Below are 19,186 nucleotides of genomic sequence, written 5' to 3' on the forward strand. Positions count from 1 at the left end.
TTCTAATCCAAGGGAATATGCGCTCTTACCCCTCTGCACATGGTATGTCAAATGTTCAAAACACCAGATAAAAGAAATCCAAATGTCAGATGTCAACCATAAGCTGAACCGAAACCCGCAATGAGTCTTCTTGAATACATAAGTTGCACACTATCCTAAAGTAAAAGTGTAATTCCAATATGTCTTGTTGCAAAGTGTTCCTTCCATCATGGCACATTGGTATTGTTGCCCCACTGGCAATATAAAGAAATTTGATACTGCCTCACCATGTTTTCCAATTGCAAAGTCTTATAGGGGAGGCTGAATGGGCCTGAGGTGATTCCAGGTATCAGGAGAGTTACATCAAACTTGGTTATAGAATTTATTGAGTAGGATGGAAACAGTTTTTCCATCCCTTACATCCCTTAAAACTGTTTTATGAAAATAAGTCCTTAATACCAGTAAATTAGCTGTTAGAATATTCTTGGTAACATAATTATATAAAAGTCTTCAATACTAGCCTGTCTAGTCATTATAATGTAGATTATGTATCTTCTAAGACATAATAATGGAATTTCGGAATTATAGAATGATGAATCAAACTTATAATATGGAGATTCCTCTGACAACACCATTATAAATGGTCATTCATTCTTTACTGGGATGCTCACTGTTATTAATGCAACCCATTTCTTATTAGACAGCTGCAACTATTTATAAGCTTTTCTGGAATGAAGTTGAAATCTGCTTAAATCCAATGGGGTTTGATTGGAGAGGAAGGATTGAGGTATTGAGAGAAAGAGATACAAACCTGGATCATGTGTATCAAGGGTGAAAGATGTCTTCAAACAGAATCCCAAATGATGACAAACAGACTTGATTATAAGTACAGAGGTGAAGGCAGTATCAATAATTTCCTATCATGTAACCTACTTTCTTCATAGTGTCTGCAGTATATTGAAAATAAATTGATTATTTTTAAGAACAATTTTGCCCTAGTTTTTCCTTGTGACCATTGGAATCAGTGGCATCCTTTCAAGTAGACCACTGATTCCTTCAGGGGTCTAGATGGACAAATAATTGCATGAGATGAGTAAGAAAAATGAATACACATTCATATTTCAAAAGAGGACAACTCCTTTCTGGCTGGAGATACAGGTTTACATTTTATAAAAAAACATGGTATATGCTCATATTCTAAAAGGTTTCTGAAATCTTTGTTTTTTTTTTTTTTCTGTTTCAATAATAGAGTCTTAAATCTACCCATCCTGAGCATCACATTGGAAATTGTATAAGTCCCTTGGAAGTCAACAAATGCTAACCCTCGGCAAATATTTACACTCAAGATGAGTAATGCCATCAAGGAAGATCTTGAAAATGAGGACCAGATTGTACATATAAACTACATGTAAACTTAGAGGTTGGAGAGCATTCCAAGAGAGGGACAACTTTAAGGTAAATATAAAAACATGAAAGCACTATGACTGAAAAAGCCAAGCTCAGCCTGGAAGTGTGATATTGTATGGTATTATGGAGTGGTCGAAAGTCCAAACAACTGCTTTAACCACTATCCTAGCTTCTAGGAGGCTGATAATTGGACATAGTCTATGTCTGTTGGGCAGGATAGGGTGAGGGAAGAAAATAGTTTCAGAGAATGGAAGAGAAGGTAGTCTAAGAAGTGGAAAAGAGAGAGAAAAAGTTTGAGAAGGACACCATTCTCCGTTTTCAGAGCACTCAGCAGGGGTCAATCTCTCATTCTTTCTCCCCACACAGGGCCCTTATTCTCCTGCTTCATGAAAGCATACTGCCCCTGGGTTGGCTACGTAACTGTATTAGCAGTTTTGAGGAGGACTGAAATCTTGGCAATTGAATCTGACCTTCAGGGCTGTAAAGTCTGACCTGGAAATGTAAGTCATTAATGAAAAGGAAATGACTTATTATGCAACCAAAGAAAAATAATGTGTCTGAAAGACAAAGACATTTGTTTCTAGCTATCAGGATGCTAATTTATGGGCAGTTTGCAAATTATCCAGTGGATCTTTGTAGCAAGTCTTGTAGCCTCTGGAGACTGTGAAGTCATTGTAATATCATGCTTACTCTCCCTTGCGTGTAACCAACGTGACCTACACTCTCTAGGATCGGGCATTGTCTATGGAGTCAACAAGCCTGGATACCCAAGCCAAGAGTAGATTCTTTAAAAGGCATTTCCTTGGTTTTGAATGATCCAAAGTAGTTACGTGCCCCAAGTTATGTCTGAACTCCTGCTTTTTAACAAATGGTCTGTGGGATCTTGAAAACCTTTCTTGAGTATCACTCTACTTTCTTACTGGCCTATTTGTAAACTATAAACAATAGTACTTGGTTATAAAACATGACAAGGCCTTGAAGTTAATGCCACACATTCATTGAGGCAGCATGTCTCAGTGTCCAAATGCTTGCCCAGTGAAGGTCTTAGCATTTTTTGGTACTTGGGTTTGCAGCCCTATAAACTGAAGTTCTAACAAATGCCCAGTGATCTTTGTTTCCTTTAAGTGAGGGAAAGCCAACAGTAAAAGGAATTCAAATTAAGCAAAAATAAAATTTTGTGATTTTTTTCCTACCTCTTTATAATATTAGCTAATATTATAAATATATATATAAATATTATAAATATGTAGGGCACCTGGTTTGGTTAAACGTCTTCCTTTGGCTCAGGTCATGATCCCAGGGTTCTGGGATGGAGCCTTTATGGGAGTCCTTGCTCAGCAGGAAGCCTGCTTCTCCTTTTCCCTTTTCCTGCCACTCCCCCTGCTTGTGCTTGCTCTCTCTCTCTCTCTCTCTCTCTGTGTCAAATAAATAAATAAAATCTTTAATAAAAAATAAAATATTAGCTAAAATAAAATTGAAAATCAACACCTGACTTAAAGAAGTCAAAAGGGCCGTATATAGGCTCAGATATTTGTGGCCAACAAAGTAAAACCTACAAGAAGTGGTACCTCCGAAGCCATACTCTGAATATATTTCCAGTGGAGAAAATTCATAATATATGAAAGATAAGAAATCATATTCAAGGAAAGAGATGACTAACATGCCCCCCAAGTAAACATTGTATGATGTCTCTTTAATGTTAATTCTTTTGGAAGTATATAGAAGGTTTTCTGTGGTAAATGTGGGTAACATGCCATCTTTCTTGTTTAAATTTAGATTCTCATATCCTTTGAAAGCCTACCAACTGAAAAGTCTCCCTTTCATATTAAGTAATCAAGTGTAACTATTGTCCCTAACTGAACTGAACACATCTGAAATTTTTTAACTGGGTGCTTATTTAGCAGCATTTCTTAACAGTATTTACTTGTATTTCTCTGGAGACATCTAGTGGAGAAAGTGCAGTATATGTTTCTAGAAGCACAGATACCATTACATTTTGATTTAAATAATTTATAGGAAAATGATATAAAAAATATTAAGCAACTTATATACATTTCAAAATGCCAATTAACTGAAGATTAGTAACAGTCCCTTAAATAAAATATTTGAGAGCTAATTTAGATGAACCACAACGAATGATGACAAATGTAGATTAAAAACTGAAAAATCTGGTCTTGTTTCTTTTATGTGACTGAACAATAAATTGCTTTACTTTTTATCCAAGTTTTATGTTGTTGTTCCACACTGACATAGACTAGTGACAACAATAAGAAATTGTGACCGATTTCTCCACCTCATGTAAATGATCAGAAATAATCACTTCCATGGTCTGATGTCACTCACTGGTTCCTTTTACATTTATAAACCCTTACTTTCTCATCTCTGGCACACTTGACACCATTGACATTGTGCCTTTCATCTTTTTTCTCATTTAGATCTGAACAACTTTGTTTCAGAGACAGTCAAGACCCTAGTCATCATCTGTCTCCCGTTCACAAATGATTAATATTCTTCTAATAACTTCTAAAGATTGGACTGTAAGATAAAGAAGTGCATAATTGCTGCAATTAAATGAAATCTGTAGATGACCATAGCTTATAGGATGAGAGTTTCAACATCTCATTTGGCATTTTTAGTCTGATGAAAGAATGGTCTGAATTATGATAACTTTATAATCGATAATCACCCATTTATAACATTCCTGGGCCTTTTCCATCTGAAATAGAAATATTCTCAGGTCCCGTACTTAGACCTCCATCTGCTGATATCCCCTCTGTTTATTTGTCCATAACAACATTGTCCTCAAATTCTCTTCATCTTTTATTTCCAGTGTTTGTAATACATGGTATATATTCTCTCTACCCCCACTTTTAAAAAGCTCCTTGTACCTCTGTCCGGAGGCGACGGAGGGGGTTTTCCAACCATAATGTGTCTGCTATCCTCAGACATTGAATATATTCTGCTTTAAAATAAACTTCTGCTTCTCCAAATATTGGTCTTAAATGATTAATTTCCAATTGCAGAGATTCAGTATTGTTACTCTTAGAGATTCTTTCTTGTTACTCTCCCAATATATCATGAACTTTCCTGCTTTCTTATGCAAATATACTTGAAAATGTCAATTCTCTAAGTGTGTGGATCTGGTAAGGTTTTTTATTCACTACAATTTTCTTTTATGTAAATCAATATGGGGGTGCTATGGGAAAACAAAAATGGAAAAGAACTGCTAGTTGTTTTATGCTATCAATTGTGTGACATTCTTTATATTTTTATCTTTTTTTCCCAGTGATACCCATACTTGTGGAAAAACTGAAATAAGACAAAGCAAAGTTATGGTACTGGCACAAAAACAGACACGCAGACCAGTGGAACAGAAGTAGAGAGCCCAGATATGGATCCTCAACTCTATAGTTAAATAATCTTCAACAAAACAGGAAAAAATATTCAGTGGAAAAACACAGTTTCTTCAATAAATGGTGCTTGGAAAATTGGACAGCTATATATAGAAGAATGAAACTCTACCATATTCTTACACCATACACGAAGATAAACTCCAAATGGATAAAAGACCTCAACGTGAGGCAGAAATCTATCAAAATCCTAGAGAAGAACATAGGCAGTAAGCACTTTGACATCAGCCACAGCAACTTCTTTCAAGATATGTCTCCAAAGGCAAAGGAAACAAAAAAGAAAATGAACTTTTGGGACTTCATCAAGATCAAAAGCTTCTGCACAACAAAGGAAACATTCAACAAAACAAAGAGGCAACCCATGGCATGGGAGAAGATATTCACAAATGACAGTACAATACACACAAAACAGATAATCATGTCAAAAAATGGGCTGAAGACATGAAAAGTTACTTCTCCAAAGAAGACATACAAATGGCTGACAGACACAAGAAAAAATGTTCATCATCATTAGCAATCGGGGAGATTCAAATCAAAACCACACTGAGATACCACCTTACATCAGTTAGAATGGCCAAATTAACAAGACAGTAAACAACATGTGTTGGAGAGGATGTGGTGAAAGGGGAACCCTCTTACACTGTTGATGGGAATGCAAGTTGGTGCAGCCACTTTGGAAAACAGCGTGAAGATTCCTTAAGAAATTAAAAATAGAGCTTCCCTATGACCCTGCAATTGCACTACTGGGTATTTACCCCAAAGATACAGATGTAGTGAAAAGAAGGGCCATCTGTACACCAATGTTCATAGCAGCCATGGCCACAGTCACCAAACTGGAAAGAACCATGATGCCCTTCAACGGATGAATGGATAAAGAAGATACGGTCCGTATATACAATGGAGTAGTATGCCTCCATCAGAAAGGATGAATACTCAACTTTTGTATCAACATGGATAGGACTGGAAGAGATTATGCTGAGTGAAATAAGTCAAGCAGAGAGAGTCAATTATCATATGGTTTCACTTACTTGTGGAGCATAAGGAATAACACGGAGGACATTAGGAGATGGAGAAGAGAAGTGAATTGGGGGAAATCAAAGGGGGAGACAAACCATGAGAGACTGTGGACTCTGAGAATCAAACTGAGGGCTTTGGAGGTGGGGGTGGGGTGTGGGGTGAGCCTGGTGGTGGGTATTATGGAGGGCATGTATTGCATGGAGCACTGGGTGTGGTGCATAAACGATGAATTTTGGAACACTGAAAATAAAATAAAATTAAATTAAATTAAATTAAATTTTTAAAAAAGACAAAGCAAAGATCTCAGATTTTAATTAGTTATACATGACCTACACTACACTATACAGGAGTTTGGACAGCCTAGATATCCAGTATATAATGAACAACTAAAAAGTTTACATTATTAGAAACAGTGCTGGGGAGGAAAATTATTTGAGTAGACAGATTAATTCAGGAAGTTTATTCAGGAAATTAATTCAGGAAATTCAAGTCCTCATTCAGGAAAAATAAAAGTTTACAATAGTGAAAGCTTTGGCCTTTATATGAGAAAAAAAATAAAAACCCAAAATGTTGATTCTTTTTTTTTTTTTAAAGATTTTATTTATTTATTTGACAGAGAGAAATCACAAGTAGATGGAGAGGCAGGCAGAGAGAGAGAGAGAGAGAGGGAAGCAGGCTCCCTGCCGACGCAGGACTCGATCCCAGGACCCTGAGATCATGACCTGAGCCGAAGGCAGCAGCTTAACCCACTGAGCCACCCAGGCGCCCCAAAATGTTGATTCTTTAAGTCTGCCTTTCAGCTTCATAGAAACAAACACACACAGTTGTACATTTTTGCCTTTAGCAAATTATTTTCAGTTAAATAGAATAAATTCTTAAGTATTATAAAGATTGATAAAATAATAATAACAATAACAGATACTAAGTATAATGGATATGGTCATATGCATTAGCAGTGTTTGGAATTTATTCACAAAGTCAAGTATTGCAGGGAAACTACTCTTTTGGCTGGGAGCTGATAGTGCTAAGACAACAAGAACTTATAATCACCAAACAATGTAAAGCTATAGAGTTTGCAAATTAGTAATTCTTCAGCCTGAAAGAATATTTTGGGAACTTCACTTTTGGAACATATTATGTCAAATTTTCAGTTGTATTTAAGCATCCATCACACACATATTTTTACAGTTTTCTGTAAAACTGTAATAGCTTTCTCTCCAGTTTTTTCCTCAAACCCTACTCTTAAAAAGTTAATAGCCAGAAGGTAATTGAGAAGAGCAACCAAATCACTTGCCCATGTAGGCCCACATTTGGATATTCCTGCTTTGAAAAAAAGCCCAGTTGAAGAAAGGGAGCTCAGGTAATTTCTCTGGGTGTTCCAGTTACTTATTTCTGCCTAACACATCACTCCAAATTTGGTGGCATAAAATAGGAATCCATTTATTACACTTTGGTGTCAGTGGGTCAGGCATTTCAACCATGCACAATGGAGATTGTTTATAAGCCATCCTGCTCCATGATGTCTGTGGCTTCAGCTGGGAAGACAAGAATGGCTAGGGCGATTCCAGTGACTGCCAGATACCAGCTTAGAACACCTTGGACTAGAGGCTCTTCTTCCAAGATGGTGTCTTCACTCACATATCCAGCACATTGTCAGTTGGAAGACTGGGGTCAGCTGGGACTACTCAGGGGAAGCACCTCCATGTGGTCACTCCAGCATGGTGGCTTCTGAGTAGTTGGACTTCATGCATGACAGCTCAGCTAGCCACTTAAAAAGCACAATATGCATGATCTTTTTCGAGCTGGCCTCCTGGCACCCATGGAGATCTGCCATGTATGCTAATTGTTGAAGCCAGTCAAGACAGCCCAAATATAAGAGGAGAGCACATAGATTGCAACCTTCAAATGCAGAAGAATCCTAAAATTTCCAGCTGTGAAAGAATAGCATTTAGCCTCTTGAGACTCCTCATAGACCTGGAAATGCCTATAGAGTCCTCTAACTTATAGTTAAATTAGATAATGTATATGGAAGTTTATATATACATATAATCATTACTTTATTTTCATAAAGTCATCAGAAAATCACCAGGCTGTTAGTGATTCATCTTTCCGTGTTACTAGATTACATTTTTCTTGGAATTTTGCAGCTTGGCTTAAATACAGTGTAAAGCACCTCTCCACCCAGGCAGGGAATGCTTTGAACTTTTTGAAAGGAAACGGCCTTTAATAATGAAAGAAAATTTAGAAAATATTTTGAAAATCAGGAATAGAATTCTAAACTGGATGTCTTTAGTATCTGAGCATCATATTGCAAATTTAAATGTCTGACCTCTACTTGTTGCTACTAATTTTTGCAACTGTAAGTCTGTATGCATTTTTGGTTTTTTGTTTGTTTGTTTGTTCATTTGTTTTTCAGAGATGAATCTTCACAAAGTATTTTATGCTGTTTGATGCATGGTAAATTTTTTCCATTTAATTTTTCAACTGTCCATTGCTAGTGTTTTTTCCCTATGTTTCCTTTTGGGATTCTTACCTGTCAGGTCTTATGTTTAAGGATTTAATCCATTTCAAGTTAAATTCTGTGAGTAGTGTAACATAGGGGTCCAATCTCTCTCTCTCTCTATCTTTTGTATGTGAACATCCAGTTTTCCCAACATCATTTATTGAAGAAACTATCCTTTACCCATTTAGTATTCTTGACTTCTTCATCAGTCCTTAGTTGACCATATATGCACGGGTTTATTTCTGATCTCTCAATTCACATGAATCTATGTGTCTATTTTTATGCCAATACCATACTGTTTTGTAATACACTTTGAAATCAGAAAGTGTAATGCCTCAAGTTTTGTTCTTCCACAAGATTATTCTGGCTATTCAGGGTCTTTTGTGGTTTCATACAAATTTAATATTGTTTTTTCTATTTCTGTGAAAAATGCCCTTGGAATCTTGATAGAAATTACAATGAATCTACAGATAGCTTTGGGTACTATGGACATTTTAACAGTATTAACTTTTCTAACCTGTGAACATAGGATGTCTTCTGTCTGTGTCTTCAACTTTTTTCATCAATGTCTTATATTTTTGAGTATATTGGTCTTTCCTTGGTTAAATTTATTATTAAATATTTTATTATTTGTGATGCTATTGAAATTAGATTGTTTTCTTAATTTCTTTTTCAGATAGTTATTGTTAGTATATAAAAACACAACTGATTTTTTAGATCAATTTTGTAACCTGAAACTTCACTGAATTTATCTATTAGTTCTAACAGTTTTCTTGATAGAGTATTTAGACTTTTCTATAGATAAGATAATGTCATCATCAAACAGGACAATTTTATTTCTTTTCTAATTTGGAAGCCTTTTATTTCTTTTTCTTGCCTAATTGCCTACTTGCTCTGAAGAGACATATATACAAGAGGAATTCTATTTTTTAGGGCTCTTGGGTGGCACAGTTGATTAAGCATTGGACTCAAGGTTTCTGCTGGAGTTGTGATCTCGGCGTTGTGAGATGGGGCTGGTGTCAGGCTCCACACTCAGGCCGAGTCTCCTTGGGATTCTCTCTGCCTCTCCTGCTCGTGCTCTCTCCCTCTGAAATAAATAAATCTTAAAAAAAAATAAGGCCAATAAATATAATATTGCAAATATTTCTATTTTTTTCACCCATTGAACTTCCTGTAAAACTTCTTCTATCACCCACTACTATTTGACATATGTAGAAACTAAAATTTCCTGAGACATCAAGGTCACATGGAGAGGACTCAACCTTGTTTATTATTCCTATAATCCCTCCAGAATATTTAAAAGCAATCTGTTTGTAAGGAGTTTTGCTTATCAACATAATCCAATTAGAATATTCACTAGTATTCAGGGAAATATTTTATTTTTCTTCTACTTCTTTCAGCTTCATGCTGTGTTCACACTTATGAACGGGCATCCAAATTTTTAATCCCAATTCTATACATAAATTTTGAAAATAACAGGTCAAAGACAGAGCTCAAGTTCAGCAGGAACCTGGTGACCATCTTGATCACAGCGTTTTGGGAACGATTTTCAGCCACTTACTGTCCTGGCATCTAGCCTGTCTTATCCTTATTAAAAAGTTCATGAATGATTAGTATTAAAGTCCAACATACTCTGTTTACAAAAATTCCCCTCATCATATTACCCTTATAAAAGTAGTCCATGAATAATTTTATATCAAAATCTACATACCTTTTCTGTCTTCAAGTGTTCCCTCTCATTCAATCAATGACATAGTCATTTGTTGAGTTTAGTTAACAGGCATGAGTCGCTCTTAGTGAACCCAGGATTGATAATCATGGCTTCTTCATTTATATGCTCAAAAAACTGTTAAATTTAATAACGAGATACAGAATCGCATCTGTAGGTAATACAGATGTATTCCATGTTCCCAAATCTTTCTTCTTAAAATCTGAATTCCATTTGCTTGTGTGCCATCCCCCAGCATGTGTCTTCTTCAGTCATAGCCCATTATAGACCAACACTGGCCATCCAGTGATCTCCTCTGCATGCACTGGCAGTAGCGTGGGACAGAAGTCCTTCTGGTGGATGAATTTAAGCTTATGTGAGGCAGTTAGGTACTCTTACTTTCTTATACCTAGACTTTCATTTTTCTATAATAAATGTGGGTGGTTTTTTTTCCCTATCAGACTGGAGAAAAGAAGAGCTTCACCTTTGTAAAAGATCAGTCTCTAAGAATAGATCTTTTCCTTTCCTGATTTACTTTTTTCTGTGGAAATATATGATAAAGACATTTGTGGTTACTTTTACAATTTTCCACAAACCACAATTCACTTGGCGCTTTGGCCTTCTTCCATATTCTTATTCTTTTAAAATTACGTATCTTCTTCTTTAAATTCAGAGCTCTTTAGGCAAATACCATAAGTTTTCTTAGGTTCTTTTGCTTTTTAACTTTAATAAAGCATTATATAATTTACCATAGGAGTTGTATTTTGAGAGTTCCTCTCCTGAACTGTGTTCCTCTCCAGAGTCTCTAGCCAAGGCCTAGAGATTTTTATTCTGAATGTTATAAAACATAAGTCCTAATATTTTGGATACTTGTCTGATTTTGTTCAGACTTGCTTTTGTAGAGATAACAGCCTTTAACACAACATGGCATTTTCTCCAAGGGCTCTCAAAGCTTTAATCTGCTGAATAATTTTGTACCAGAATTTGGGATCTTTTGTTAAAGAGAATTCTTGGACAGCTCAACATGTATTCACACTCATTAAAAACCTAATATTTTCTAATTACTACATTTCCAATTAAGTGCCTTCTTGCTAACTTTGTGCTGGTGGTCCGGAACATATTTAGAACATTTGCATTTAAGTATTATATACATGATCATGTGATTTAAAAATATGATCTATTCAAGACCAAAAATACACCTCCTTTTACTTTGCTTTTAGCATCATCAGAAGTTCTTGATTTCTAATCTTCCAAAGTATTAGATTTATTGTAATAGCTCTTCATTAGTGTAAGTGTTACTAAAACAAAAATAAATGTTTTATTTTTCTTTCAAACCTTAAAGAAGAGGCATTTTTTGTAGCTTATTCAGACATAACTAACCTAATTCCTTTGAGATTTTATTGACAAAATAGCAAATCTAGGATGTAGTAGCAGATGAAAATGTTTTCGGTAAACTGTTAGTACCTAAAGTCTTAGAAGATGTTTAACTCATCCCTATATCCAGTTTAAAACCCTTTTAAAATGTAAAGGTTTTATACTCAGGGAAGAAAATCTTTTGAATATCATCCAGGTAATTTGGGCTCTAAAGCATTATTTTTTTTAAAGAATTTATTTATTTATTTGACAGAGAGAGATCACAAGTAGGCAGATAGGCAGGCAGAGAGAGAGGGGGAAGCAGGATCCCTGCCGAGCAGAGAGCCAGATGTAGGACTCGATCCCAGGACCCTGAGATCATGACCTGAGCCGAAGGCAGAGTCTTAACCCACTGACCACCCAGGGGCCCTGGCCTCTAAAGCATTATTATATAAAATTTCTAAATCAGTGTTAGTTGACTCTACCTACACATTGGAATGATCTGAAGAGTCTTTTTTTTTTTTTTTTAATACGGATAGCCAGACCACCATCCCAGAAAAATACATACATACATACATACATACATACTTTAGAAATAAGAATAAACATCCAGGATTGAGGACCACTGGTTTTGGTGAGTCTGACACAAAGTATTATCAGTTGGATTTTGTTGTCGATCCTTCTAAGTTATTCCAACTAATGCTTTAAATTTCTCATAAATAGAGCATGTAAAAATCTCTTGAATAGATAAAATATTTAGAACTAAATATAAAGATTGCGGGTTTAGATTAGTTCAAAATAAAGCAATTAGATTAGATGGCTCTTCGGATCACTTTTGATTCAAATAGTGTTCTATAACCTCACACAGTTGAAGATATGAAGATGGGATAGATGGTATTTGGAGTGAGCCTGTCGACTGGTAGTGACCCTAACCATCAAATCCAAATGCTGAGTGATTAAATTCTTACTGGGTGCATTCTCAGAGACCAGAAGAGATATTCTTCCTTCCCTTCCAAAGTTTTCATTCTTCTAAGGTCTTCCACCATTTGATGTAGCCTATTGCATGAAATTCTATTGCATGGAAGTCTTTGGGTTTTTTGTTTTTTTGTTTAAGAATTTTATCTGTTGGGGCACCTGGGTTGCTCAGTGGGTTAAGCGGCTGCCTTTGGCTCAGGTCATGATCCAAGGGTCCTGGGATAAAGCCCTGCATCAGGCTCTATGCTCAGCAGGGAGCCTATTTCTCCCTCTCCTTCTGCCTGCCACTACCCCCTGCCCCTGCTTGTGCTTTCTTTCTCTCTGTCAAATAATAATTAAATCTTAAAAAAGAAAAAAGAATTTTATCTGTTAAGGTACACCACTGAATGAAGAAGTAAAACTTTAATCTGTTATCAGGGGCTTAATTTTTAAGGTAATAATGAGTTTATGATCTGTTTCTTTTTAAGATTTTTCTTTATTTATTTGACAGAGATCACAAGTAGACAGAGAGGCAGGCAGAGAGAGAGAGAGGAGGAAGCAGGCTCCCCGCTGTGCAGAGAGACCAATGCAGGACTCAATCCCAGGACCCAGATCACGACCTGAGCTGAAGGCAGAGGCTTAGCCCACTGAGCCACCCAGACACCCTGAGTTTATAATCTTTTTATTTGAGATCAGATTCTGAAAAGAAAAATTTGGAAAACCTCTAAGTAAACTTGTGAAGCTGGTGCCATGCCTATCCTTAGCAAAGGTTATTTTCTCTTCATTTCTCTCCTTTCCTTCCTCTCCATAACTTTTGTATTGGGTCACTTACACAGAAAATTACTTTTAAAATTTAAAGGGAGGTTTGAATATTAATACAAATAAAAAAAAAATTTCGCCTCAATGACTTGAGGCAAGGAGAGAGACCATGCTGTATATTTTGGGAGGTCAGATGGCCTGCACTGAACCCTTGATCACCCAGTCATCAGCTGTGAGATCACTGGGAAAATCTCTCACATCCCTATTCCTCAAACTCCTTAGCTGAGTAATCAGCTAATAATATCGGTCCTTTGAGCCCTTCAGAGATGTTTTAGTAGTTATTTTTAAAGAAGGAGGAAGATTTTAAGTAAATGTCCAAATAGAGTAAGTTCTGTGCCTTTTCAAATTTAACAGAAGTGAGTATCACTCAAAATTGCCAACTCTGTATTTATGCCAGGAGAGACCCTCAAGGGCACGCAGAGATACTTACTTTTCGCCTTGACAGGCATGGTGATAGACCTCCAGACGCTCGTACAGAAGCACCAGACACAACAGCGAAAATACCTAGAGTTAAATTTTTGTTGAAGTTGAAGTGAATTGTGTGTAAAAGTACTTTTAAACAGTGGAGGGCTGAACGAAGATTTGGAGTTTTAGGATGAAGTCACCTCTGGAAGAAGGATCATATAGAGAGGTCCCCATTCAATCTATTCAGGAAATCCCCTCTGGGGAGATACAGAAGGATAGCCTGGCTCTTGCCCAGTAGGGGAGAAAGGGCAGGCCGGATGGACAGGGTACTTGCTGGACAATTTTACTATGAGGGTTGTAAGGTTAGGTCACAGTGACACTGAGATGCTAAATTGACCAGTCATCAAAATAGATGATTAAAGACAAATGAAATTTATAAAGAAAAAAATAAATTTTTTTTCAAATTAAGGAGAAATATATATGTTTTTTATATATAGGTATTATATAGATATAAAAACATAGAGGAATATTATTCAAATGTATCAGGGTGATATATACTAACTTTCCACATGTATTTATAAATAAAATTACACATTTATTTGTAAATAAATGTAAATTGTCTTTAAAAATGACTTTTTAGTCTTTTGTCTGGAAAGGTTTAAGGTATTTCATTGTTTTGTTGTTTGCTTTTGATTTTTCATTTTTTTTCTGCCAGGAAACATAAATGGCTACCACTACCTTAGAAGTAAGGAGTACATGACAAGGTTTCTAGTCTACTGATGTGCTCTGAAAAAGCTACCATCTTTCTTTCATGCTTTGGGTCGCTTATCAACTTGTAAAATGCACAGTCTAAAAAGGAGTTTCAGGTTACTTTGCAAGGTGACTTTGAGGGTAAAGCTTTATATAACATCCTATGTGTTTGTGTTAAATTGTAGCTTAGGTGTTCTGCTTGAGGTCTTTGCAGGTCTTACCTGTATGCCACATGGTGTATCAAGAGAAAACTAATCCTAAGAGTATGTCAAGATCAGGATGCCTGGGTGGCTCAGTTGGTTAAGCAGCTATCTTCGGCTTAGGTCATGACCCCAGCGTCCTGGGATCGAGTCCCACATCGGGCTCCTTGCTTGGCAGGGAGCCTGCTTCTCCCTCTGCCTTTGCCTGCCATTCTGTCTGCCTGTGCTTGCTCTCTCTCCCTCTCTCTCTAAAAAAAAAAAAAAAAAAAAAAAAGTATGTCAAGATCAGTGTTAGCTATTTCTGTTGGAGATCATGTTACCCATGTTACCATAGTAATATATTCCCTGCCGCTTGTAAAACACTTATTGTGCTTAAGTGCTATTTTTATTTTATTCAAAATAAAATAGTGATGATTATTGAAAAATATTATCATTATTATTATTATTATTATTTATTTATTTATGTATTTTGCCTTCAGACTTAATGATAATTTCAGGTAGGAGGACAAAGGTATTCAAAGCATGTCTTTTTTTGGGCAACTTCCTTTTCCTTACTGTGTGCTTGCTCCTCAGGTCAACATCATCATTAGCATGACTGTGTGAATGGAACTTAGTGCCTCTGTATATTTTATTTTCCCTTTGGATTTGTGGTTGCCCTGAGGGCAGGGGCACGATCAACTACACTATTCAAATCTGGTCTGGCTATCAAGACTGATGATGCCCACATGTGCAAAGAGGGTATGAAGAAATGCGTTACTTATGTAATAAAGCTTTCTCTGGGAAGTAGGCTCTGGAGAAGGTTCAAAAGGGGTTTAGGAAGGTAGGAAGGGGGAATTGACTTTGACTTTTATTGGAGTTAGGATGTAGGGCCAGAGTGTGGTCTCACACCAGACCCTGTGTGGGCTTGGTTTGAATTTTCTGCCAGCATCAAAGGAGAGAGTGTTGTGGGCTTTCTTGTTGGCTTGTCTAGATGGGAGTCAAGAAGAGAAAAGGGCGGGGCTGGAAAGCTGTTGGTGAGCAAGCGTCAAAAATGGAGTCAAACTATTTATAGCCTTTTTGTGCCCCTTTATTATCTAAGCAGACACTAAAGACATGAGTGGAAATTGTGTGTGTGTGTGTGTGTGTGTGTGTGTATAGAATTATCAATAAGAGAAAATGACAATTTGTACTTTTTAAAGATTACGTGTGTTCCTGGGATGATTGCTGTGGAACTACAGGATACTTTTCTGTACCAACAGTGAAGACAGGTGAGGCCCAGTCTGATGTTAAGCAGTGATCCCTACTTTCGTACTCCTCTTCATCTTTCTGTTCTTCCTTCTCTTTCTTCACAGGGTTGGTGGAAGATGAAACATTACTAGCACAGGGAAGTTTAAGTCTATTTCCTTGTTCTGTTTTATTATTGTTCTCTCTCTCTCTTTTTAACAACAGAGTAACAGACTTTATTTTTCCTTTGAGCACATAGAAGAAGACTAAAGTACTTCACCATCCTTGTTTAGTTTGACAGAGCAATTCTACAAGTACTTAACTGGTTAGGAACATAAAATGTCAAGTACAACATTGCTATTAGGGCAAGAAATATCAAGACAATACAGTTGCGTTTTTCTTTCTTTAAAGAAATAAAAAACCTCTCCCTACATGGCATTCCTCTTATTCCCATAGAAACTCAATGATTGTTGAGGTGCCTGGGTGGCTCAGTTGGTTAAGTATCTGCCTTCGGCTCAGGTCATGATCCCAGAGTTCTGGAACTCAAGCCCCATGGGGGGGGTCCCTCCTTGATGGGGATCCTGCTTCTCCCTCTCCCTCTGCTGCTCCCCCAGCTTGTGCTTGATTGCTCTCACACTCATGTACTCTTCTCTCTCTCTCTCTGTCAAATAAATAAATAAAATCTTTAAAAAATGTTTAAATAATTTTAAAAGACTCAATTATTTTAAGTATACATGTGTGTTAGGAAAAATATACAATGTTTCATTTCTGTGTGCACATTATGAGTTTATACAATCATATTTTTGCTATAGATATGTATATTTTTTATTCAGTACCATATTTTAAAAATCATTTCATGTAGTTATGTATGGACTTAGTTTGGTACTTCTGACTGCTGCATAATATTTAATATTATTCTAATCAGATATTATACATATCCAGTCCCTTGGTGAGAGACATCTAGGAATCTGTTCATTAACCTGTACTTTTTGTAATGTCCTAGGCTACCATTCTGGCCCAAACCTCCACATCTTTCAACCTCTTTCTTGCTTTTGTGGCATCTGTAAATTGAGTTCAGGCGAGATAGCCAACCATAGGCTTATGTTTATTTACCATAATTTTGCACCTCGAAGAATTTTCAAACACTTGACATCATTTGATTCTCATTATTAGTAAATGATATTATTTTTATTAGATTAAATAATATTTTTATTTATTATTAGTAGTAAGTAATAGATCTTAGTAAATGGAATGCTATGATTAGCTCCATTTTATTGCTAAGGTAACTAGCTTTTGGTGAAGACAAGTTGGAATAAGATCTAAATGATGGATTCTGGAGTAATTCTAAAGTCTTTTGATTTTTGACACTGATTAGTCAGAATGAGCTACTACAAACCAAATTGTGATCAAAGGACCCCAGATTGTAGTAAATGTTTTAATGTAGTTGTTGGTGCTTACTAGTACCCAGAAAAAGAAAAAAAAATTACCAGGAAATGAAGTACTACGAATTCTTACAGTATAAAAATTCATTCATAAACTTCCTGAATATGACTTGATATAAATATCATGCCTATCATAACCACAACAGAGTCTCTAAGCATGGCTTAGCTCTAGGTGTGAGGTGTTAGCCTGCCACAAGTTCACAACAGGTTCATAGCAACCCCAGTTAGATCTCATGCAGTATAAGGGGTTTATATAGGAAGATCTAAAATATAGCATTTGATCATGCTAGGCACTGACCATTACAATTCTTCGAGACTGGTCATGTGGATAAGCTCTAAGAGGTCATCTTAGGGATTTGGGAACTTGGATATCAGTGCTATGTAAACTTGTGAGTGTAAATTCCCTTCACAAGACCTCAGCTGAAATTAAAGTGTTAGAGTAGATGATTTTAGAGTCCCTCCAACTTGAAATTCTGTAGCGACAGCACATTGTTAATTTAAATGAGATAACAACTCTAAAATATTCCTCTGAAAAATGAATTTTTAAGAAATCTATAACTTCACACATTCTGGTATGAGATATAAGTGTCAATGATTCTCTATTGTTTTGACAAATGATTTTTCTAAAATTTGCACATTTTTTTAAGAGTATATAAGTTAGAATACTACTGTACAGTAATATGTTAGGTGAGATCATCATTTAGGATGACAGAAGTTTTTGAAATAATATGTTACTTCTCTATGAGTCAAAGCAACAATTTCTGATGTTCAGAGAGTGGTATACAAAGTACAGGCTCAAAGGTGGTTTTATAACAACAGAATATGAACAGGAAGTTTATAGCCATATAATTTCACAAAAGTCTCCATCCTGAAGAGGAAAAAAGAAAAAAAGGTTGATATTGATCCACTACCTATTATATGAGATTGTTTGAACTAGTTTTATGACTCAGACTGGTGTGTTTCCAATGAAGCTACAAAGGAAGAAAGATCATACAGTTCTGGGATTCCTTTTACTAGTTTTAAAACCTGATTCCCATTAGCATTTCCCCAAACAGGAAAGAGCAAGACTGAAAAGCTCAAAGCATGCAGTATGTAAAAGAAAACCAATAGAGAGTTTGTTTGGAACAATATAGGGTAGGTACTATTTTTCTAGAAAACTCAAGCAGCTATTCCATGAAACAGAAAGAATTTGAATTCTGACTCAGGTCTACTGGTTGTGGGAGAGTTTGGCAACTTTTTAACCCTTTTGACTATCAGTTTCATCATCTTTACAATGGGAAGAATAGCACATATTATTTGGAAAAGTCTAGAGTGAATATTTTAAAAAGCTCTGCAGTGCCTACATCATATTTTGTGGTTTTCCTAGTTGTGTTTAGGATTAGTATCTCAAAGGGAATTTCAAGGTACTAATAAAGAGAGTGAGAAATTCTCTTAAATCCACAATGGTAAGCGTATACAAGACTCAAGTTTGCTACCACTGCCAAACTCTTCTCCACTGGGAAGAACTACCTTTAATAGCTTCCTCTGACCTGGGGGCCAGACTGTGGTTACTCCCTGCCTATCACACAGACATACATGCACCAGTGTACAAACGTACACTTGAACTTACTTCCAAAGGTCCAACCCAGCTTGAAGTCACCTTGTACCACGAGCTCTCTGACTGGAGTTCACGATTCTCCCTGCCATACTCACAGGCAAACCTTTTGTGACCTGGACACATCCCATTGTATGTCTTCTGCCAAACAATTTCCTCAGAGATGTCACCTGCTTCTTGACCAAGAGTGAAAGGTTGGAAATAAATAGATTGTTATTGCAAGAACCTGTGTTAGAAGAGTTAACAATGTAACAATTGTCATTATTTCTCTGACTGAGTCAGGTCAAGAGAATATTCTGATATGAGGAAAAAGCCATCACTGATCCTGAGGGCTAGTCACCCAGCAGATGAAAGGATGAAGGACAAGCACATAGAAAAATAGAGATTGTATGTCCTTATTTGTTCCCTTTCAACCAGTCAATAGCCAACTCTGTTGAATAGC

This window comes from Neovison vison, chromosome 5, assembly GCF_020171115.1.
Source record: "Neovison vison isolate M4711 chromosome 5, ASM_NN_V1, whole genome shotgun sequence".
In the NCBI taxonomy this organism is placed as follows: Eukaryota; Metazoa; Chordata; class Mammalia; order Carnivora; family Mustelidae; genus Neogale; species Neogale vison.